This window comes from Lepeophtheirus salmonis, chromosome 9 (genome assembly GCF_016086655.4).
Source record: "Lepeophtheirus salmonis chromosome 9, UVic_Lsal_1.4, whole genome shotgun sequence".
Taxonomy (NCBI): Eukaryota; Metazoa; Arthropoda; class Copepoda; order Siphonostomatoida; family Caligidae; genus Lepeophtheirus; species Lepeophtheirus salmonis.
The window spans coordinates 19,048,829-19,074,665 of NC_052139.2; the positions used below are offsets into that span (position 1 = coordinate 19,048,829).

Below are 25,837 nucleotides of genomic sequence, written 5' to 3' on the forward strand. Positions count from 1 at the left end.
TTTGAGGCATATTTTGCAAACTAATTAAATAGTTTATAAGTAGTTTATGTAAATGTATTCGAGGACGTTTGTTGCTATTTGGAATGACTATATACAATATACATCTAGCTATTTATGTATGTGTACAAATTTAAAGATGCTCAGTATCATTAAATAAAGTAGTATATTTAAATGTCAGTTAAATTATACTCAAAAGTAATTATGGAAGAATTACATTTATAGGTTAAATTAGAGACCCATTCATGGGGTACTGGTAACTCGAGTCGTACTTTATTTTCACTAACCTGGGACTTCAAAATCGGACTTGAATATTCATAATTTGAGGGTTGTGATCTCCAAACTTCCTCTTTTATTTTGAATTTTTGTTATTAAATATCATTTAAGAGTTACTACGAATGTTTAAGAATGAAACGTAATTATACAAACTCCAAATAAATTAGGATGTTTGGGAGTCTCAATCCTCAACTAATGAATATACGACAACGGAACAATTCCTGCCTACACATGGACTTGAGTTCCACTTAAAGCTTGCTAAAATACAACTCATTTAGTAGTGTTATTTAACTTAAAAACGGAGATTGACAATTGGTAGAATTTGTTAAATAGATTCCAGAATCACATTAGAAATAAAATGGAGAAGAATCAACAAATATGTACATTTTGCATTTGTGATAATACATAGAGTTGGCTAAAATATGTCATAAAACAAGTGCGGTACTTTTTGTTGTTGCGACGTGAATATAGTTTTTTTATTTGTCAAAGCTAATATCTAAGTTTCTTAATTCTTGAATAGAGAACATCTAAGCACAACGTGATCATTTGTGTGAGTTCCTATGCATGATGAAGAGTAGCTAAACTGTTCTTCTCTTAATCATTCTTCAAATTGTAAGAGTTACTATATTAATTTTCTTTTTCTTTTAAATACCGACAGGTTGTTCTCTTTTATGCAACTTTAATCATCTGCATATCTATGACAAATAGAGCGTGAGCGTGTGTGTCTCCCTGTGTCCTTTATGCAAAACCAAACCGTTGAACCTAGAAAGCTGAAATTTTCTAGGGTAGTTCTTTTGATCCTCGTAAGGATTGAAAGGTTTGAGAGGGAGGGGGGTTATGCTATACTCAAAAAACAAAAATCGTTTTTTGGAGCACAAGGAGACTAGATAGGGGTTTGAGTTATATATCAAAATGTGATTGGCATCTCAAAAAAACCACTATAAAAATAAGAAGGTTTTCTAAATTTATTCAAAATCAAAAAGAAAAAAAGAAATCGGTGAAAACTGCAGTTTCGTTTTTCAGGCGCAAAAAAATAGATTTCCAATGGAATGGAAGACTGTTTAACTAGATAAAATAATTTTTTTAGAAATTTTGAATATTTTTATTTAAACGTATTATAACTCTAATGACTATCATTTGCGCGTCAATTCTAAGCTATATCTTTAAATTTTGCATTGGACAGGTAGAAAAATGGTACTTAACGAATTGAAATAGACGATTAAAGTTATTGATGTTTTGTAATCATTGATTAATCCTACAATAAAATCGATTTGGTCATTAAGAGTACCCCCCCCCCCCACAAGTCTTACATCACTTCGAAATTTGTTTAAGGTTCAAAATAGAAAGAGGGTACATGGGATTAAGATGGCTTGTGAAGAGCCAACATCTCACTAAAAACTTTAACCTCAGTCCTTATGTCAGCTATACCTTTGCTTTTACCTCACAGTTTCTTATTCAAATTGTTGAAATGACCGACAATATCCCCCGAAAATGTCCTAGCCTCAATTTATGTCTTATTGCCGAAAAATTATTTAAGCTTCTTCTGTCGTTGGTGTAGTCTGCAATTGCCAGGAAATTTCATTAAATTCCATACGACTATTAGTATTTTTTCTTTGCTTATCAATATAATGGCATTACGCTATGGACTATAGCTGGTCTCATTGTCCATCAACCAAGTTTTTAAATACGCAATGGCGACGAACATACCTTCTTTTAGAAATAACTCAGAATATTCATAATTATTATTTTCATTGTTTCGTATTTATTTCTGATTTTACAGAATAAGACACTATTGTGAATAATACAAATAAAATATGAGAGTAAGTCAGATCAAATCGATTAATTGTCAATGAAAGTTTTTGTTGTTTCAAATATACATAACTTTCATTCCTCTCTGTTATTAACTTTTATGGAGCTCAGCATCAGCATATTATCCTTTTAATTACACCACTTTGATACAATTAATATTGTACCCTCCTGTGTTTACATATATACAGGGTGGTCCAAATAAATTGGGAAAATCTTTAAAGGCTCATAAGGTACGAACTAGATAGAGTGGAACCATATTTTTTTATTATTTGAAAGCTACGTTTAATGACATTCAATCATTTATAATAAGATCTGCCTTCCTTGATAATCTCGGCCACATGGCGCCAGAAGCTTTGGCAGCTCCTGGCGACCTCTCTTGCAGATCCAGGTTTGCCATTGTACGGGTAATGGACTTATTCAGAGCCTCCATAGACGAATCATACGTGGCACAGGCCTAATCCTCGACCCTCCCCCAAAGGTAGAAATTTCATTGGTTCAGGATGTTTGCAGGGCAAAAATCCGGGTTTCATAAGTGAGGACATTTTGTGGCCAATAGATCCTGCTCCTTTTTTGGCCTTGTGGGTGGATGCACTGTCTTTAGAGAGCTGTAATTGCTTCTTTGGCTACTTCCTCCATCCAAAGAATGTTAATTAAAAGTGTTGAACTAGAACCAGAACAATGGCAAAGCTAGATCGTCACAGCGTGACCTGGGCCTGACAAAGCTTCCGAAAGCATGTGGCTGAAGTTATCAAGAGGGCAAAATTTCAGTGATAGATATATTTTTGTCTTTGCTTGTCAAGCCCTAATTAATAAAAAGTTAAACATTAAAAAAGTAAATTATTTTGTTATTTGTTTATGGTATTCCTTTATATATAATATTAATAAGAATCACTATCGTAATCTTTATTACTATCAGAATCTGTTAAAAATTTGGTATCAGTACATTCCTACTTTTTACTTCATCTTGTACAAACAAATAAAATTATATAAAACATTTTTCTCTAAAAAAACGTTATTCGATTATAATATAAAACGTTTAGGTACATATTTTATTTTCCCTATAAAAAGTCAATATTTTCCGACCGCGAGAAAAATCCTAGGACCGGCTCTTCCCCCTAGTACAATTTTCAACCCCAGCCAATGGATTTGGGTGCGATCAATCCGTTTTGTATAAAGGCCCGCAATAACTAAGGCTCCTTAAAAATACTTTTTAATTTGCAAATAGACACAACAGAACAAATCCGGTCAAATGACCTTCATTAATAAAAATTCCTTTGTTAAATTGAGTAGCGTCATTTTACTCCGATATTCATGGATGAATCGAATGTACATACGATTAAACTCTCTTTATAACGGTCCAAGATCCTTGATCTTATATTTCATAAATATTACATTATTATTATTTTTTGCAAAACAACAACAGCATTTGCTTACTTGTATTATTCGATACAAATCCGTGTAAATTTGCGGATCTTCAAACATATCATTCATGTTAGAAAAACAATAAAAAAAACTTGGAGATATATTATAATTTATATTCTTTTAGTTTGTAAAAGTGATCCTAAGAGATAAGTTTACCAAAAAATCTACTTACATTAGCATTTAAAAATTTAAATAAGGAATTTATTACAAAAGGACTAATATAAAATATTTGCTCATCCTCAAGAAACAAATCTTATAAGCATTCAGGATAATATTTTCATTTCTCTTCTAAACTCAAGCCATTTTTCCTAATTTGCATTTTTATATTCGAAGTGTTGTTCCTTAAATTCAAATCGTAGACATATTTATAAAGTTCCAGGTAAGATGATTTTAAAGTCCATTCTAATATTTTCCATGCTATAAGTTGTGTCAAATAAATAATATATGTACTTCCTGCAAGTCGATTACCCTTTTCTATGGCATACTTTATCACTTCCTAATTGAATGTTGTTGCAGTATAAACTTTTCATTTGAAGACATGGCTTTACGATTATAAATAGGAGATAGAACAATGTGTTTTCTGTGAAGAATTAATTTATGGCCTATCAATACAAAAGCAAGCTAGAAATAATTTATCCAAATGGAGGTTAAATTACAATTACACTCTTTGGCGAATACACGTCAATTTTTACTAACAAATACTTCTCATTTACCCTTTGAATATGTCGCAAATTACGCTTAAAGTAGCCAAAATTGATCCTCATAATAAAATAAGGATATTACTTAAATCATGTAAGCACGCGGTTCTAAAAATACACATGTATTTTGACAGCATAACATCTTTCTTTTTGTAATTAGTTTTATCCTTGTGTAGTAATAGTTAAAAAATACAATTTTGCTATCAGGTTCATCCGCAGGATTATATTTTCGGGGCCTTGGTTTGTAGAATTATTTTGAAAAAAGTTACATTTTTAGTAAAATAATTTCAAAAATTAATATTTTTGAAAAAAAATGTTAAATGTAAGATTTGATATTCAATTTTTTTCCAAAAATTTACAAAATATTCTCAAAAAAATATTTTTTATGAAAAACAATTTTTAAGCTGCTCAAAAAAATTAAATTTTTTGGAAAAAAATTTCCTAAGTCCACAGTTTTTCATAAAAGAATAATTTTTTTGGAGAAAAATTACAAAAATCTACAGTTTTTCACAAAAAAAAAAATAATTTTCTAGAATTTTTTCTAACAAAATTCACAGTTTTTCTCCAAAAACTTCGGAAAAAAAATCAAATACTAAATTCGTTGTAAAAAATTTCAAAAATACATAGTTATTCACAGAGAGTTAAATTTTGTAGGAAAAAAAAAAAAAAAAAAAACCCATCCTATTCTCCGATTAATCGTCCCATCACTTGATAATACTAAAAAAGAAAAAGATATACAGTCGATATCAATGCGTACATTTATAACTGCGTAACTAAATAGCTGATCTAAGAATTAAATATTGAAGCAACTAGTGTGTGTAACTTTAGTTCATTGTACCATATTAAAAAGAAAATAAAGGGAAATTAAAATAAAAAATAATGATTGTCACTTTAGATTAGCTTAAAAAACGAGCGTGTGGAGCTAAAGCTCAGTACGACATATTGAAAAAGAATAGAAAAGGTGAGGATATATACAACATAATGCGGTGTTTGAAATTATTATGATTCCATCCCCCTCCCCCCCCAAAAAAAATAAGGATGTTTAGCTTTTTAACGGAAAATTTAATATTTAAATTAAAAAGAAACGTACATTTACGCCACGGTCATTCCTTGAGAAAGAAATATGGGTTTCATCAAAAAAATTCCTAGGTTAGATGGAGTAATTGTAATACTATAATGTTTACTTATGGTTAATCAATGTAGCTCCATCTAACTAATTAAAGGAACATTAAAAAAAATTAAAAAATTTGTTGAACAGCTGTGGATTTTTGAATTTTGGCTTTAAAAATTTAATGTTTTGAGAATAGTTATGAACTTTTGAAAAAATTTCCAAAAAAATTAAATTTCCAAATTTTTCTCGAAAATAATTTTTGAAAAAAAAAAAAAAAAACCCCACCACACAAAAAAAAATATATACATAATCCTGTGCACGCCCCTCATATAGCCTATTATTATATTACTTTAATAAATGATAAAAACTTTATATTGAGGTTAACAAGAATTTTTATATTTATTGTTGAGTTCGTTCATACTATGCCTATATATATTCATATAGTATAAGTGTATAATTCTTCATAGGGCAAGCAGGGGGAAGGAAGTGCTTTGTAAGTATTTGATGCAGCTAGACATAAAACTTTTGTCAATAATACAGGCTTGGAAATAAAAACGTCACTGAATTATGGTCTATTTATTTAGATTTTACAGTATTGAAATGACTGGATTAAAATACAGGTAAATATTATTTTTGGGTTTCTGTCTGGAAATCCTGGACAAGTCTGAGACCGTTATACTTTTTGTTGGACCGAACTAATTCGGTCCAAAGCTCGGTCTAGATCAGTCCAAAGGAAAAGTTCGGTGTAGTTCGGTACCGGAAAAGTTGGTCTAGGCCGATTTTACGGATTAATTTAATTCTGATATGTATATGTTGTTCTAGAACTTATCGTGTACTTTTGAGATTTGTTATGAAAAAGTGAATGACAGTTGATCAAAAAAAAAAAAAAAAAAGAAGGTCTCTCATAATATATGAGACCGAGAAAATCTGTCCATAAATTGATACCGACAAAAAATTGGTCCATAAAGTGAGACCTAAAAAAATCGGTCTAGAAAAAATCACTTAAGACCGAACCGAAAAAAAAAAAATCGGTGCTGAACCGAGTCTCTCAATACTAGTATATATCCGATTTAGATTAAATTATAGTCTTATCGTACAAGTGTCGTATCTGGCATACATTATTTTAAATAATTTATGATGAATAAAATGTTTTACTGTCATAAGCATACTAAAAACAAAACAAATAAAAAATAGTAAAAAGTGGGGTTTGAAAATTGATTTCTCTCATTTTAGGGCGTTTAGTACCAAAAAAAAGTCTCCATATAACGTTGATATTTTTCTATTCCCCATAAAGGAGTAAAGGAGGGACGACCCTGGTATTATATTTAGTATTGTAAATAAATGCAGTGAACTCACATTAAGATATTAATGCACATGCAAAAATGAGTCTATAGAAAATATCCAGACAACATTAATTTATTAAGATAGATTGAAATGTATACTCTGTGGAATGTAGCTTTTTTTATATTCAGGGAAAAAGGATTTAACGTATTATATTCTATATAATTCTATTATTAAAACTTATTCGACTTTAGAATGCATGAGTTTTTTAATTGTTGTTTTTCTCTAGAGGCTCTCTCAAATCATTTAACTTTTTGTGTTGCTATAGTTAGTTTGCTTATGGTTCTACATTTTATTTTCTACACATATGTATTTGCTTTTTTGTAGACAGTTTTGACCTATAAAAGGATGTTTTGCTATACATTTTTTTCCATGTTGTGTTTCCATTATTTTTGGTCACATATCATACGCTTGCTTCCTGCATAGAGTTTATTAACCTTTTTTTATTTTATTTTTTGATACCCACAAACAATTTCATTATTATTAGTCATATTTAATAACCAAAGAAAAGCAAAAAAAAAAAAAAGAAAAAAATCTTAACCATCTAGTATTTCTTTTTGTTGTTACCAAAATGAGGTCATCTGATAAATTATAAACACTAGTGTTGGATTTTGAATTGAAAATCCTAGACCGGTTTTGGACCGTTATAATCTTTAGTGGACTGAACGTATTCGGTCTTTACCATAAATTTGCTCTAGATTCGCCAAAATTGCGACGTTATAGGAAGTTAAATGGGTTGGTTAAATTGTATTTGTACAACCCAAAACGCATGGTTAGAAGAGTCCCAGTCTTAACAAAGAATTTTTTTTCTTTTGCTTTAAAATCGTCTTTTTTTAAATTATTATTTTTTTATTTGTTGTATGCAGCAGAGTCCCCAAAATACTTTTCCAGCCATTTCTTAACTTGAAACATATTTTTTCCCATTTAGAAGCAGTGTAAAATTAGAACACAAAATTGTTTTTGATCCATTGTTTTGGAAATAACAAAAGTACCGTCACACTTAGCACAATTACTCACAAACTAAAGATCAGATTGTCATGAAATTTTGATAGCTGTCTTTTAAAGGTTGTTTCTAACTGAAAATGAGGCGAGTATAATAAAAGAACCCTATTTATGTGTGAATCCCGGATTTTAGAGTTTATGCCTTACATCAGGACAAGGGATAAAATAAATAAGAGCGAAAAAAATTGGTCCACGATTTGTAAAACGATTGAACGTTGGTCTACGCTCTGAGATCGCAGTCTGAACTGGAATATCGATTTAAATTGGTCTAGAAAAAATAATTTAAGGGTGATCCGAAAAAGAAAATTCGATCTTGGACCAAGTCTAAACAGTAATAAATACTTTGTATTTTTTTATTGATACATTCATGGCGGAGTTGTTCAACTTTATTTTTTGTAAATAAGTCGTTTCCCTTTTATTATTTTTTTTTAATTTAAAAGGCTTTTGATTTTTCATCTATTTTTATTTTAATATATATACAAGGTGTGTTCAAAAAGTAAGGAAACTTTGTATTTTTTAAGAAAAAATATTGATTTATTCATTAATATTCATGTTGTCCCACTTCAAAGTAAACCCCCTCAGATGCAATACACTTGTGCCAACGCTTTTTCCAATCCTCAAAGCACTTCTCATGAGCACTTTTCGTTATAAACTTGTGCTCTTCCAACAATCCATTCTTTATCTCCTCAATCGTTGCAAATCTCCGTCTTTTCATAGGTCTCTTCAGTTTTGAGAACAAGAAAAAGTCACATGGGGCCAAATCTAGTGAATATGGAGGATGAGCCCATGATTGTCTGCTTGTTTTTGTCCAGAATAAAGTATTTTCGGCAAAAACTTACTCAACATTCTTCTCATGCCTAAAATGTTTGAAAAAATTAAAAAAAATATGGGACGAGCCAATCAATATGTAAATATTCTCAAAAACTTCTCTGATAGTGATTTGACGATTTCGGAAACAATTTTCTTCACTACTTCGACGTTTTCATCTGTTGTTAACGTGCTTGGGCGTCCAGGATGAGGCTTGACATTGGAATCTTCCCAGCCATCTTGGAAAAGTTAATATCACTTGTAAACATTTTTTTTACTTAGAACAGTTTCACTGTATGCACTGTCAACATTACAAGCGTTTTGGAACATCCTATTTTTACACAAATTTGATGGAAATTACTTTATCCATGTTTTTAATGGCAAAAAATCGCCGAACACGCAAAATACTTTTAACCATTATCCCTTTCACAAAGAAGCCAAACATAATATATACTGAAACAGTAAATATATGTTCGTGTACTAGCATAAAAAACTAAAAAAATCGTGTATACCAAATGTACCTTCCCCTCGAAATTTGAAAAGTCATCTTACTTTTTGAACACACCTCATATAGGAGTAAAATTTTTAGCCCAGTCGTTTAAAAAACAAACTGACCACCCTAAGGGCCATTATTATTTTTTTTTTTTTTTCGGGTTGTGCGCTAATTGAAAAATCTTTGACCATTTCAATAGAATGTTTCCATTTCTTATAAAAGCTGAATGTAACAAATAAAATTTTTATAAAGTGAACAATAACGTTTCTTTTTATGATGGACGAATTGGGCAAAAAAAACAAAACACTTGTAATATTAATTGAAGATGATGTGTTGTAGAGGGCATTTTAAAATTCGGGACGAGTTTTTAAGAACGAATAACAGGGACTAAACGAGACTTGAAATGACTTTTTTTAGTCTTCCACCAAGGACCACTACAACAACTAGTGATGCTGTTAAAGACCTAAAGGAAGTGGTGAATGTATTTCTTTAAAATATATTATTTATCAGTCATGATCATGTTGTCTTTAGATGTAGGTTCATGTTCTCTTTTCAGAAGGAATGAGTCAATATTCAATTTTACATAAATACTACATTTCCAGACTAACACCTCGTTAAATACGTAGTAAATTGGAGTAAGTAACAAAAGAAATTGACATGATGACTTGGCATAACAACACGGAGCTCTGTTTTGACACAATATATGATGTCATAAAATCTAATTAAAATATATGAAGATCAATAATAATTATAATCATACATTCAACTTATTAGGTCATCAAATATGTTCTACCTACCTAATAAAAATGGGCGGTTATTCCCCCCTTCCCTTATATTCAGAGTCCGTTTACATGTATCCCATAAAAACATCATCTTTTTCTTTGTCATATTACGAGTGTTGTTATTGATTATGAAACTCCAGCAATGAACAATTTAGTTTCAAGACTAATAAAGAAAATGAAAGAATCTCACTTCTCCATTCATGACGTCATTTCATTTTCCTCTTATTATTATTCAATATTATTCAAACGGGATTCCTCCCAGATCCTGACCATTAGTTTGGATTTTGTGGAGGATCTGTACAGCCCACACAAAGAAGTTAATTGATTGAGGTACAGTTAGCTGGTCCAAAAAAGTAAAAACCAAGTCGACGTATTCTTTGCAGTATGGTATGGAGTAGAGTTGTGTTGCCAAACGAATACCCTTCTTTACTCTCCAGACAAAGGACTTGTACAGGCTTCTGGAGTTTTTCAATCTCAACATTGCCTCATTCGGCATAGATTGCATCAAGGACACTCGAATATTTCCATGATTGTGGTATAAATTGATGCCTTTTTTTTAAGTGAAGTCAAACAGTTCTTGTGAAAAGTTCACTTCATTAAGACCTCATCGAGTGTCCCAGTTGTTTTGGACAAGGCATACATAAATTATTTTCAAAACGGCAACAGTTCTTCATACAAAAAATAATAGATTTAATTTGACTACAACTTATATTTCTTCATTTCTAACCAAAAGGAACATTTTTATCCAATGACCAGTTCAAAGAAGAAGAAAACAAATATAGAAACTCCTCTAATACACATGACTTATTATGGAGCTCTTGTATTGTTTGTATGACGTCACGTCATAGTCCTATATCATGTTTCACTATAACTGTATGTATCCTTTCCATCCTTTTATTGTTTGAAAACATGCAGCTCCTTCCATCTCCCTTTTCAAACATCCTTTTCCTATTTTTATGCATATTGCCTGAATGGTTTGTCAGGCAATGTTCAATAATGACAGATGTAGTAGGTAGTACTTTAAAACTGTAAGTCCCTAGGATTGTCAGTGATAAAAAAAGAAAATAAATATAGTCAAAGGATATAATCCAAGACCGAGGTTTACAATTTTTAAGGACTGACTGTACCGGAGCGACAGTGAACTGGGGGGGGGGAATTTTTTCCTCATAGGTGTTATCATAATTTTATCTTTTTCGAGAAGGGAAAATCCAAGTATGTTGTGCATGAGCTCATGGATAAAGATTGGGTTGGCCATAATATGTGTAAATACTTAACGGACTCAAAGTAGAATTAATTATCAAGATTGGGGGAATTCCTGCCTATATATGTTCAATCACAACATTATGAATGACAAACAGTACAACTAAGGAATTGTTACTTAGTTATAAGCGTAAGTCCTTATTGGACTCGGAGTAGAATTGAGGATCGAGTTTAGAGTAATTCGTGCCTATCTCATTGTTAGATACGGAATGGGATCTGTGTGTATTTCTTTTCTCTCATAGGTGCTCAAGGTTAATATCATGGTGACAACGTTGATTTTTGGTGTCTTTTATTAACATACTAGTAGGTCATATGTTTTAAAACCTTATTTTCAGATGACAGTGCTTTAAAGGTAGATTTGTTTTAAAAGAATAAAACTCTTGTTAAGCGAGCGGTAAACTATTTTCAACAACTGCTACCCCGTGATTTTCTGTCTCTTTTCATTTTGTTTTGGTGAGAAAGGTTGCGTGTTACAATAGAGGTAACTTTGTGTATTATTTAATAGTTTTACCATTTGTTTGATGTCAAACAAGCTGGCGTTTCTAAGCTACTCCCTTCCTTCACTTCTAATAAATATAATTTAGTGAGTTTTTCAATGATACTTTGGTTGATTTCACATCCATTAAACAGGTTTTCCCTGAGTAGTAACAGAGAAAGAGAGAGACAATGTGAGTATCTAAGGCCTCTCAATTCCTTACACTATGTACATATGATTTAAATTGACATTATTTTTTTCTCTTCTTTTTCCTTTTTATGTTTTTTTCCAAATAACACTTGAAAAAATGTTTTTGTATATATCTAGTTAATTCTGGTCTTATGTGTGTATTACTTACCTTTTTGGATTCTATGTAATGTTAGACTTTTGTCAATAGTAATAATCCCTCTAAACTTTTGTAAAGAGAGATAATGTAAATATTGGATCCTAGTTTTTTAATAGTGATGTTGGATTTAGGTCATTTATTTCTAAGAACTGTGTATATTGGAGTCTTTCAACCTCAACAATTCTTCTTTTTAAAGTGGTTCTATGGCTTAAAATGTTATTTGTTTGGATGATAGAAATACCTATTAAATCATATATCATCTATATTTTCGAAAGAATAGTTGTTGAAGTTTGAAGATTATAACATGGAAAGTCCTTAGAAATAAATTGTCTACATATAGGCCTGTTCCAAACTTATACACGTACATTATAATACTTTTCTTGTAACGAATAGTACTTTCCTGAAGAAGTAATAGGTAAAACAGAGTGTTGATCCAAAACTCGCAATAACATGATTAAATTACGAAAAACGTAAATGAAACGATGTAGCTCAATGGACAACGCCCTCGGGAGAAATTATTCTCTTGAACTAAATGTATGAAGGACCTCTTAGAGCTCTTCTTGTTCATACCGTGTTAATATGTCTCATAGAAGGGTTCTAATAAAGTTAGTTGAAGTAAGATAACCAACCTGTGTAGACTTCTTCATTGGTGATCCCAACATTTGAACACAATGGACTTGAAAGATAATTTATATGGCCAGATGGAGTAATTGTAATAGTATAATATTGAATTATGCTTAATCAGTGTACCTCCATCTGACCAATACATGGAACATTAATTTTTTTATTGTTCCTAAAACCGGTATTTTTATGGAATAAAGAAAAGGCAACTGAAAACCGATTTATACTATGTTTAAATACTATATTTGGTTGTATTTTTTATCCAATATGTCCTCATTCAAAGAAATAATAGGTTCGACAAGCCGAGGTAAAGATAAGCAGCTCTTAACCATGAAGGTTGTGTCAATGGCGTACCACACTGGCAGGATGGTAACTAAGAGCAAAGCCAAATTTGGATGAGAAGGGTTGGCAGACGTTCTTCTTTATTAAGAGGGTCGGAGGTCAGAGCTAGAGAAGGGCCCGCCGAGGTGCCCAGAGGTCAGACATATTGTTCCTCCATAATTTTTAGTTCTTCTTGGCTATATATTAGTTTAATGGACTCCTTGATGTTGTACACAGTCTTGACGGAGATGCTAACCATCTCTTTCCGCCGAAAAAGATTGCAGAAGCGTTGCATTTTTTTTTTGCTCCAACAATTTTTACACTTAGAGACAGTGGATTTATTTTTGTTTGGTCTGTCTTTTGGTTCCACAATGAAGCTTTGTAATTACAAATAATGGGGGTTAAATCCTTATTAAATACTACTGCAAATTTTGGCTGCTCATTCTGTACATGATATAGGCCACTATACTGTTGTGGGCTTCAGACAAATCCCTCTACAAGTCATTTATTACGAGTCCGAGAAAAGCTTAAAGGTAGGTTTACCCAAACCAAACACTATCCCCCTTTTCTTAGAAGAATAACTAAAGCATTGACATTTTAGAATATTGATTATTTTCAAGGTCATATTATATGTTTCTAGCTATATATTTAATAAATAAAAGTTGAGAACGTTCATTACTACCAATTCATAACTAGATTCAAGGAACCCTCTTGAAGCAAGCTGGAGGTATTATCTGTATTAGCAGTTGTCTGTTATTAAATGAATGTTTAAGCGATGAACAACGATACAAAATAACATTTGCTTCACTTTTTGATAGTTAATTCTGAATATATATGGATTAATACTTACTTTAATTCAAATATCCCACTTTAACAACGATTCAAAGTGTTTTATATCGACTACTGTAGTCATCAAAGAGATTCAAACTATAGCTGTATGTAAGACTGTTGTTTCATGTACATTTCAAACTAGTTCACAAATTACTAATGGGTATTAAAAAGAAACAATTCAAAAGCTGCAATATTTTTTCCGACATTTAAAAATTTGTATTGCTAGCATAAATATTTACTATTAAATTTATGTAGTTTTACATTCTACACTGTTATTTGGATTATTTCGAATATAATTTCTATATTTTCTATTTTTTTTTTTTTGTTAGAACAATATAACACAGTATGAAATTTTCCTTTAGTTGTTTATTTCGAATGCCAGTATTTACTTAGAGCAGTGTCGTAACTATTACGGGATCACTATGGGCCTGTCCATCCAAAACGATGATTTTTAGAGATAATACATTTATAACGTCTAAAAGTATTTATAATTTTTCACCACCCTCCCCCTGTCTTTTTTTTTTTTTTTTTGTTGATGTGTTAACTTTTCTCCCTGAAGTAAACATTATCGCCTATCTAAGGTATAAATTGATCAAATTAATATATATGAATTTAAATATAACTTACATAGGCTATAATGTTTACTTCATGGAAAAAGTTAAGACATCAACAAAAGAAAAGCTCTTACAAAAACTCATCGCTACTTATGAGCTATTTATTAAGTTGAAGGGGGTTCCCGTCGTTATGCTTGGATCGTAAGGGATTCGATAATATTTTTTTACTCAACTCCTAGCTAAATCTGGTCTAAAGGAGAGCTTCCTGTGGTAAAAATAATTGGAGGGAGATCCCGTGCTACCATCTCAAATCTCTTCAGAAACCTCTATCTAATTTCTATTTAAATAATGTCAATTAAAAATTTTATATACCAAGTCTACTTATGGTACACATTGAATTTGATTTATTTGTCGTTTCTCTTTCTATCCTAACATCTCGCATTACAAATCGTAAAAGTGACTAAAGGCAAATGGCTAAATAATTTATTATTAATGTCAAATATTCTACCAGTTAAATAATAAAAAAATATGATTAATTATGCATGATTAAAAAGTAGAGGGTGGCACTAAAAAAATTTACAATTGGATTGAATAGTTCTAGCATATGATTATTTTCAAATCAGTTATTCAGGGATTTCTTTATTATTTAATAAATTCAAATTGCATATCATTGGTTTAAATAATATTAATTTATTCAGTTTTAATAAATTTTGATAGATTTGGAGTTAAAGTATAATATATTTAACGCATTTTTAAAGATTCCAGCTACATCGCTTTGCAGCAAATTAATAACTGCATTATTCCGTCATCAATATTTTATTTTCAAATTCTTATCACCGATATATTTGATACTTCTGAGTCTCTTTAGTAGATAAAAGTTTTTAATTTATTGGCAAGATAAATTGTAATTAGTCAGTCAATATCCAACCAGGTTAGGTAATTTTTGTATACTTTCATTTTCAGCTAAAATTAAATAACATTCAATATTAAAAAAGTACAAAAAAAAGGGGTTGTTAACATACACGTACATTAATAGAAGTTAACGAAAAATATGTTATTTTAAAGTAAATTTTATAAAATAAGTTCTCACAGATAGTATGTCTAGGTTCTATTATAATGCTTCAACACATTTATATACATATATAATTAGAAATTACTTTGCAGTTCACTTTTGACTTGGTGGCATGCTATTTTCAGCTTGTTTCTTAAAATCGGCTCATAAATGTCATTGCTTATCTATTTAAAAGAAAACTGTTGATAGAATAAGTATCGTAAAAGAAAAATCTGGATTTTAATTTGAATTTGTAGATAATAATAGCCGTCGCTCCCATAAATCTATCAATGACCATAATATTCAGATATAGGATGGGATGAGTTAACTATGTAGTTGGTAACTTTTCAGTTACCAACTACCAACATTTAAAGTCCTTCCTAAAAATAAAGAGGGCAAATATAAGTCCCCACTTATAATATTTTATCCATACTAATAAGATATTTTAGCGGTTACTCCCCCCCCCCCTTCACTAAAGTCATAATCTAATATAAAAGTTGCAAAATTATTTTTCTCTATGCTTTTATAAGGTAATAAAATTATCTAATAAATAAATAAATATTGTGAGCAATATGCGGGGAAATGTGCGAGGAAAGGAAAATAATGTACAAATTTAACCCACCTTCTCTTCTTTTGCAATTTCATTGCAAAATGTTTTTAATGTATCAGTGCTTTATGCGTAGATACATTCAATCCCATAAAGTTGAGTAGACACTCAATTCTTGATTAATGCCAGTTATACTATTAGCAATACATACAAATTTACAGCTTTGTCGGCCCATATTTATTCAATGTAGTCCAGTCTTGGGACCGCCCCTATTGGTCCTTAACTGTAAGTCATTCGAATTTTTCATAAAAATATCGATGTTTTACTATGCTAAATAAGATATACGAAATATATAATAAGATTATTCCCATATCTTGCACAAAATATTATATTTATATAAAAAAATACGAACATATTATATTTACTTAGTTATATAATTTCTTCTGTTATGTAAGGGAGCAATAAAAAAATGGAAAAACACCTTCATTGACGTCAAGAGGGATCAATTTACCTTTTTTTAAGGAGAGATAAGTGGAAGTTGACTTGACCGTGGTTCTAAATAAGGACGAACACAATACTACGTAAAATAACTATTTTTTAAGAACACTGAATCCAAAACTACAATGAAAGGACCGACATGATTTATTATTAATGAAGGGAGAAGGCGTTTCATAAACGAACTGCACGATTAATTGGGTTATAAATAGGGATGGGAAGAACGTAGAAAAAAATAACAATTTATGAGACTATCTCTTATCTATCTTTATTTTTAGGACTAGGAACGAATGTATGTGTATGAACATAAAGCTAATTCTGTAAATACAAATTTTGCATGATGTGTAAACAGAGAAATAAAGAAAGAGAAATAGGTTACTAAGGCAAAAATTATGTATTACAAAAAAAATAATAATAATAATGAGTACGAAATCTTTTGTTTCATCAAAACTTTCCATAGCAAAATGTTACTTCTATTACTTTATACTAGTAAGCAGTGTTGGGTAATATTACATAGTTGAATAATAAGTTAATTTTTACATATAACTCTGTGGAAGAGTAATATAGCTAATAGAATAGCTCAAGGCTTTTACATGATATCATAGACATAAACTTATATCTCTTAAACATAACAGGGACAAAATGTATCCTTTTTATTGATCGTCTTCTGAGCAGATCAAGAGATCTGTTTTATATCTTAACTAATATCCGATTCAATGAAGTAATGTATTATGAGTTAGTACAACTTAATCCATTAAAATGTAATTTCATTATAGTAACTGTGGACACAAAACTTGTAATATCATATAATTACGATTCCATCACCTTTATTGTTAGTTACAAGATTTCAATACACAACAAAATAACAACTGAAAAATAAATAAACAAGTTTTGTTTTTATCCCGTATCTTTAAGTGTAAAAAAAATTATGTTGACATCTCCATCTGGACTGCTTTAAGGAATGAAGGGCTGAAAATGCAGATCATGTGTTGGGTAGAACACCTGTGGAGCATAAAATAAAGAGACAGAAGGAGTAAAATCTCCAAAGATCCATTAGAACTCCGTCTCCAGGTTGGATCGGACGACAATTTTTAATTTTAAGAAATAATAAATTAAGGACATTTGATTATAGATTGGGCGTAACAACCTCAAAAATGTCACGTCCCCTTTAAATGGGTATACAAAAAGTTTTAAATGAAAGTAATAGAACACATGTGTACTAAAAATGACAAAGAGAGTGTGGGAGACATCGAACAAAGCAGTCCATTAAGGAGCTAAGAAGAACCAAAACTTCTACAGGCACAATATGTCCGACTTCTGACCTGCCCCCATGTGGCCCTCCTCAAGGCCTACACTTGTTAGTTTGGGTATCTTAGAGATGAACGTCTGCCGCATCTCTCATCTAAATTTGAATTCACTCTGAGCTGCAATCATGAGAGAGTGGTACGCCATGGGCACGGTCTTCATCGTAAGAAACTGTCGAGGTTGTCAAGGTGGAAGTGTTACACATATATAGAGCGTTACTACCCAATACTCCTAGTAAGAGCTCCTATCAACAATTTTATAACGTTTAATGAATAACTAGAGAGACTGTTGTCCCGACAATCATACATATATTGTCTCACAGATTCAGTGAATCTATTGCAAATATCCGGAGACATATAAGCATAGCTAGTGTGAAATGAGGTCAAGGATAGTTTATAACTCCGTCTCTGATTGTTGTTATTTGCAAGAGCGTTTGCTATTTTTTTCCAAGTAGTTCTATTTAATATTTAAATTCAGTGAGTGACTGTTATTATTCTTTATATATTTTCTTGAATATTTTAAAAATGTTTACACACATTTTCCCCTTCTCCTTTATCATCATTAAACCCCCTCTCCCCCCCCCCTTAAAGTGCAAATTTATATGAAGAAATAGAATCAGTCAGTGTTTTCCGAACTTTTCGTTATAGGGGCTTTTTTTTGGGGGGGGGGAAATTAATTTCCCGAATCCAGGATTTTTAAATGACTTTTTCTACTAAAGAAACATTATTCGATGGCTTTTTATTAGAAAGACATTTTTTGATGACCTTGACGGCCTTGCTGTATTTATATACAAATAAATACATTTTTAAGGTTCCCTCTTTGTTGGTGGAAGAGGGAAATCCAGGTTAACGTTTGCAAAAAAAAAAAAAAAACCTTACAAAATTTAGAAAGAAAGAAAAAAAAACTGCGCAGTAAATATTGTAAAAAAAAAAAAAATTGCACAGATCTTTCTACGCAGAATCATGGTTCGTAACAATTTTACTTTCTCTTAGTGGCATGAGGGGGGAGAGGGAGGCATTGGATTTGTTTCCCAAGTATTTTGAGTATAATGCTCGAACAAAAAAAAAAGTTACATAAATTTCTTTGAAACCTTGTAAATTGTTTGCAATTTAATTTTTAAATTAGACACATATAAACAATAGAAAAAGCAGAGCTCCAAAATAGAGGCCACAACTCTCTGCATGTAAATTATTTTCATTATAAATACAGAAAAAGAAAGACGGAAAAAAGAGAAACTAGGGCAAAAAAAAGCAAAAATTGCCATTTTTGCAAATTCCTTTTTTTTATGGATACAAAGAAAAGGAGAGAGCCGAAAATAAAAGAGAAAGAAGATTCAGAAAGAGCCAATACCTACTCATAATAACTTTCCCCTTAGTAACCAAGAAGGCAGACTTTTTCCCCCCCCGCTATGTCTATACTTTGCAATAATAATAAGAGTTAGTGTAGTAAAAACCCCTATTTTAACTTTTATTTTTTGCAAAATAGAAGAGAAGAGACCTTCTCCAAAATATATATTTTTTCTTTTTTTTGCAAAAATTCCGCATCTCATTTATTTTTTTGCCAAGCGTCTGTAAAAGGCTTATTTATACAGACTGTAGGGATTTATGTTTTTTTTTTTTTTTTTTGCTCTAGTTTTGAAGTTTTCCTTTTTATTTGGGAAAGAGGGCCTCTTCTTATGTACTGTACAAAGTAGATTCATATATGCATTGATTCCTTCTCAACGGTGATTCCAATACTGATGAGGGATCCTTGACTTAAAATATTCTATATGTCTATAATGATTTCCGGTGCAGATTTTTGTTTAGTACAAATAGTAATGCATTAATATTAGTGTTGACCGATGTGAATTTACACGTGGTTTACGCGAGACAAAGGATTCAATTATTTTACTTCTTCGTATATCGTATTGTTCAAAAAGAATTAGCTTTTTGAATTACGACAAATTCAAATGAAATATATTCAATGTATGTTTCCCTTAAAATATATTCAAAGTTCTTAGATGTTATCCAGTTGTATATTGTCCTTACATAAGCTTTCCAAGATCTGGAAGTGGGCTGCTATCCTATTGAGACCCCCTGTTTTATACCTTACAACTTTTCTTTGAGTACTTATGTAAAGTGCTGTATCAATCTTTATTTAGGACTGAACATTACAATCCCGTCCAGTTCTATTCAGTCCCTTTCAGTTCAGTATTAATATATGTATATAAAGTTGACGTCAATCAACTTTATTTGTTCTTATTTAACGAGTTGAGGTACTGACTGTTCGAACAACCAAAAGTCTTAAGGACCAGTCCGAAAGACTGATAGGACTGATAAGCACATTTTTGGCACCCCAAAAAATGAAGTCCAATGGGTTGGTATCTGGTGAGTAGGGGGCACATTTTATTTGGGCAAAAACGCAATTTGTTCTACCACCACTTCTGGGCCTTTTTGGACGTGTGTGAAGGTACATTATCCTGCTGGAACACCATGTTCATGTACGGATACATGTTGGAGATCCCCCAACTGCATTGCAATCCTCGTTAGTTTCTTGCCAGGGTCCAAAAGTGTGTGGACTGAAATTCGTTGGTCACGTTCAAATGGCATTTTCTATGCTTCTAAGACACTTAGGAAGATTTAATTCGTGTTTTTTTTAGTATTTGACCCGCACAATTTTACTGCATTCACAAACCCCTTGGTTTATATAGCAAAAACGAAGTATAAAGATTGTTTCGCCGCACCCAGTATATATTCATTTTCTGGCTCGATAATATGTAAAATAAGCATCTTGAAAGTGGGCGTCCAACCTTTTCCCCCTAATTCACTGTTGACAAACATTTAGAATTTTTTTTAAAATACAGACTGATAAATGGCAAAACGTCTCTGACATATCTATGCCAGAAAAAGACTTACATATTGGGAGAAAAATAATAATTAAATGCGTAGGATTTGACATTATTCTTAAATTACAAGGAGGAGTATCAAGGTTAGAGAAGTGTTCTTATGTTTAAAAAAAATTGACCCAGATCTTACACCTTAAAAATATGCATATATGAACATAAATTACCTACAATTCAAGGGTAATTCGTATCAATGTGTCTAGTCACAATAAGTCACATTGTTCTCTCTTGATCAATGTCCTTGGTTAAGGTGAGTTGAGATGTTGTTGTTTTTTTCTTCTTTTTTTTGAAAGACCAACTTAACTGCTGCCAAAATTATTAGACGTGGGCATATATATCGGATCTATATCTGAAAAATGATACATCAGGCCAGATATTCCATATTTGCATCGTATTAGTATCAGAGAAAAATCTTAGAAACTTCAATATTTCATATGATAGAGACTAACTTGGTGTAGCACTATTTTTAAGGATTACCTAAGTGATAACAAATTCATTCATCTAAGTGTGAGTCTCTGGGTATTTAACATTCCGGACCTAGAAAAATTGAACGATATTTTTTTTCACTATTTTCTTATTCCCTGGGCATTACATTAGGTTAAAAAATCAAAAGATAATTCATCATGAAGACTTGTCAAGTATTTTTTTAAATGGTCATTTTGCAAACATTACTAAACGTAATCAAATGGATGAATCCGTCATTTATAACCCAAATATATAGTTTTTTAAATAAATTTGTCTCTCACGAGTCAGCCTTTTCGATCAAGTAAAGTATTGAAAAACAAGGCTTAAAACAAGATGAACAAGCAACATGATTATAATCCCCAAATGATTTATCAGATTGGAGAGCCCTATTTAAGGTCTCGTTATTGAAAATATACTAATAAATATTAGGTTTTGATTTTTTTTAAATATTGTATCCTTAGTATATGAATATTTGTCAAATAAAATTTTAAAAAATGCATTCAGGGATACGGGCACATCTAATCAATTGTAAAATATTGGATCTGAAAATATTTTAAAATCATCCCATGTCTGTTTTCTCCATCGAGCAGACTATGAAAAATAAACTCCTGGTTTTTTCTTAAATTTTTATTTATTAATCTTTAACAAAATAGTAAAAATATATATATCAAATTTCGTTTTGGTTGACAATATATCAAGTCATTACGTCTTACATTATGTATTTCTTTTTCCTTTAGGGTTGTCAATATTATATTGAACTCCTGAGTAGTAAACTTTATTTCCTATTACATTCAATTATATTTTTAAAGAAACCTGATTAAAGATTTGAGTGTACTATTAAAAGACGAAACAGAACCTTAAGAACCTGTTGCGGAGTCATAATTCTAAGTACTTGTTCTACTATGAGTATAATTGAGGATCAACATTGGAGTCATTCTTGCGGATGGTTTTGTTTATTTTCTTCACAACTGATTGTAACTTATATAATATTAGTTCATAACAGCTGTTCGCCTCCAAAACATTTTCAAATTGTGAGGGTTACCATTTTGATTTTCTTTCTTTTTTAACATACTCAAAATACACACGATTTTCGTCACTATTAATAAAGCAAAGTTTGTCTGGGGAACACACATGTTTAACAACGAGGCCGTATAGCTTTAGCCCGGCAACTTATACTAAAAAAAGAAAAGCAAAGTATATACGAGTTTTGTTGTCAACTTACACAATTGTTTTTTTTGTTTTTTTAATTTATCAAGTTCTTAATTTTTCATTCTTGAGGAGAGAACATCCAAATATTGAGTAATTAGATATGGGTGTCATAAAGATAAACTGAGAGGTACGCTCGGGATTTCTTGGAGAGTTATCCTAAGAACTCCGACCATTGCCTGGTACTATTACTAGTTCATTTACAGGGGCGTCCATAGGATTATTTTTGAGAGGGGCTTGGTTTTTGGATTTTTTTAAAATTAAAAATTAAAATTCTTTGAAAAATTTTTTCAGATATTTAGTTTTTTCAAAAAAAATTTCAAGAATTCAGTTACTCCAAAAAAATAAAATTTAAAGGGATATTTTATTTTAAAAATTTATAGCTATTAATAAAATAATTTTGGAAAAAAAGCTCAAAAATTAAATCTCAAATATTAAAATTTTTATAGAAAAATTTCAAATATCCATAACTATTACCTGAAACTTAAATTTTTGGGAATAAAAATACTTTTGTATTTTTTTGATGAACAACTAACGTAAATTTCAAAAATTAAATTTTCTAGTCAACGCTAAAATTTTTCGTACTCCCCTGATTTATACAGCTTTGTAAAATTACAACAGTTCTTGTGGGAAATTTTTTGAGATGTTGGAAGGCAGAAAGTGATAATCATACATAAGTAGGAAATCAACGTAATAAGTAGTAACACACATCGACGATTTAATGCAAAGTAGGGAGAAAATGAGAAGTTGTTGATGAATTTGATACTGTTTGTGTGAGAGAGAGAGATAATGATCCTTGCTGTTTTATGCATGAAGACCTTGAAAAATTATTCATTTTCTTATTGTTATTATTAAAAAATAACAATAAAAGATTATTATATACTAATGGAAATCGTTTTCCTTCTGGATATATATTCATATACATTTGAGTGTTTGGTAAAAATATGTTTGAATCAAATACACAGGGTGGGGATTTTGAATCCAGAAAATTTAAAGATAATGACTATTACAATATATTTTCCTTTATTAATTTAGCAATTAACAAATCTTTTCCTCTTACATATTGAAGTAAATCACTCAAACCAAAAACCTTCAGCTTCAATCACAGTCTCCAAATAGGTCCTGAACGTGCCACCACCTTGCAGAAAAACTCCTTATCTATGTTGCCCACTGCCTCGAGAATGGAAGCCCACAAGAATTCAATAATGCTATGTGCACTTTTATTGGGCTCTCTTTCTGATACTTCCCACACATAGTAGTCGAAGAGTGTCCATGATTTAGCAAGCTAGTAGGCTACGTCGTCTTAATGGTGCATTTCAATAAATGTATTATCACTAATTATCCCAAAACGATCATGAGTCTTTCTTACAAGTATTCCCGCTCATCAGACTCCTTGAAAGTCTTAGTAATATTGTAAAGAGTCGATTGACCAGCTACGTAAACTTGATAATCAGCTTGGGCATGTTCCCGGCACGGAGGGGCACAGTAAATGCTGCACGGTGTTCGTATTCGGACAACTCAAGAATGTTGTATTTTTTCTTATACAGTTTTATTAGTTGAATCTTATGAGCATACTTGCATAAGCATAGATCTCAGGGTTGCCAAGAAATCGAGGTATACACTTGTTCTGGATTTAAAATCCTAACCTTGTACATATATACCAGATCTGGAAACTCGGACTCATGGGAGCAGTTTGTAGGAGGACGGTGTGGGGAAATCGTCCTTTCAGATTCTTTGCAACCAAAGGTGACCAACTTTCTTTTATTTCTATACATTATATGAACAAAGCTAAAGTTATTGGAGGAAGAAAAATATTCAATTTAGGTACAGTTTGATGTACAAAAATTCTCACCAAACCGCTCTCTATCTCATCCAGGTCTTACAGAAAAAACTAATAGAAAGTCAAATTTCTGTCAAAACATTTCAATTATAACAGTTTCGGTCACAATGACTGCTTAAAATCCTATATAGTTTTGCTACAGATACTGGAACCGTCAGCGGACAAGTCGTACTGAACTTTAAACCCTTGGTATATTTTAACTGAGACATCTCGTTTTCAATTTCTACCCTTTTTTACAGGAAACGTGATATCTCGCCCCTGAAGTGGAAAAATTAGGTAATATAAAAGAGGCCTGTATATGTCAAGTTAACAAATTAAATTAGTACAGGACTACGAAGCGACAGAAAGTTCTTAAACTTCAAGTACTTTTTACTCGATTTGAATCTATGATCGTGATGACTTCGATAGAAATGAATGAAAGATATTCATGCATTGTTTTTAAAGGTGTAACCTTTTCAGAGGATCCATCTATTTACTTACCCAAGATCTATGATTCCTCTATCTTAGCAGATTGATGACTCCCCCTCCCCTCCCTCCTCAAAAATTCAAATATCAACAGTTGATATGCCGTCTCTCAGGAATCAGAGCTACCATATTTATTTATATTATTTCAGATGTGGTTATTTTACAAAAAAAAAATATCATTTGTTTCTCCACAAAATTTACTTGTATTTGAAAATAGATCATTATGTTAAGAGGTAAAGCAGTTCCTATATCCCAAAGAAACTTCAATCATGGCTTTAGAAAAATTATGCTTTGATCTTCCTTTCGAGAAATCTTGGGCGATAACCTCCTTTACTCAGGAGAGGGTTATGAAGACAGGTAGGTTAATGAGTCTCTCAGCACAACAATGACCCTATACATACGACCATGGCAACAAGGAAGTGCTCAAGAATAAGTTAATTAAGGTCGTGGAGTCTCCTAGTCAATATGCAGACCTCAACTCTATAGGCAATCTTTATCAGTGGACATAATTACAAAATCGACAAGGGATCAAATACTTATTGCCTCCACTGTAATTAAATAAGACATTATGCGACGTAGAAATTGGAAGTAGTAGAATCTGTTTGTACATAACGTATATATAAATAACAAAAAATTATTAAGTATCTCAACTCAGATAACTTGCCGGAAACTTATTTATATTTACGAGTCAACTGGAGCTTGAACAATGAAAAACAAATACATACATGATAAATAAATAAAAGATGCTTTCAAGTGATGTGTTTTATATCATACACCTAGGTGGATACGTAGATTATTTTTATTTTTCATTAGCGGAAATCACCTGTATTTACGTTTAGTCCATCAGAAAATTTCTCTAGTACGTACCAACATACATATACATATTGTTCTTAATTGCGTTATACACATTTGAATGAAGTTTCTCTTATATCTTACGTATGTCGTAAAAAATGACTTTAAATTCTTGATACGATTAATCAATAGTGAAATTAATACCATTGTATCAAAAGGTTCAAGATTTTCTCATTACCGGATTATTTATTTAGTTATCTACCTTCAGTACATTGAATTATCGCACACCATAACTGCGGAAATATATATGTATGTATCCGAGCTGTGCATGAGTCACTTTTTTTTTAATAAGAAGTCCAAGTAAAGTTACGATTTTTAATTTCACTTCGAACTCGAGTAGTGTCGTAGTTTAAAGTGGCTCAAATGCGTGACGTATGTACGAGTATACAACTCCATGATTAAGTCATCTTTATCTTTATCATCTTTACATTAAATGTGAATCTCATTAAGAGACCATCAAATTCTTCGTGTCTCTATCCTCTTGAGTGGAGGGTGAGCTACTGAAGACTTTTTCTTCTTCATAAACTAAAAAAAAACTTGCCTCGAGCCCAGCAGCTCACCTGCACAATCCGTGGGCTAGGGTG

General features: G+C 31.3%; 1 protein-coding gene across 2 annotated transcripts in view; it reads left to right on the top strand.

Moving 5' to 3' along the window:
- The first annotated feature begins 3,636 nt into the window (after positions 1–3,636).
- The window catches only part of Blimp-1 (PR domain zinc finger protein 1), a 46,612-nt gene continuing 24,411 nt past the window's right edge, over positions 3,637–25,837 (top strand). For both annotated transcript variants that reach the window (XM_040719222.2, XM_040719223.2), the window contains exon 1: positions 3,637–3,883. The gene's annotated coding sequence lies outside the window, so the exon portion shown is untranslated. The remainder of the gene's footprint in view (positions 3,884–25,837) is intronic.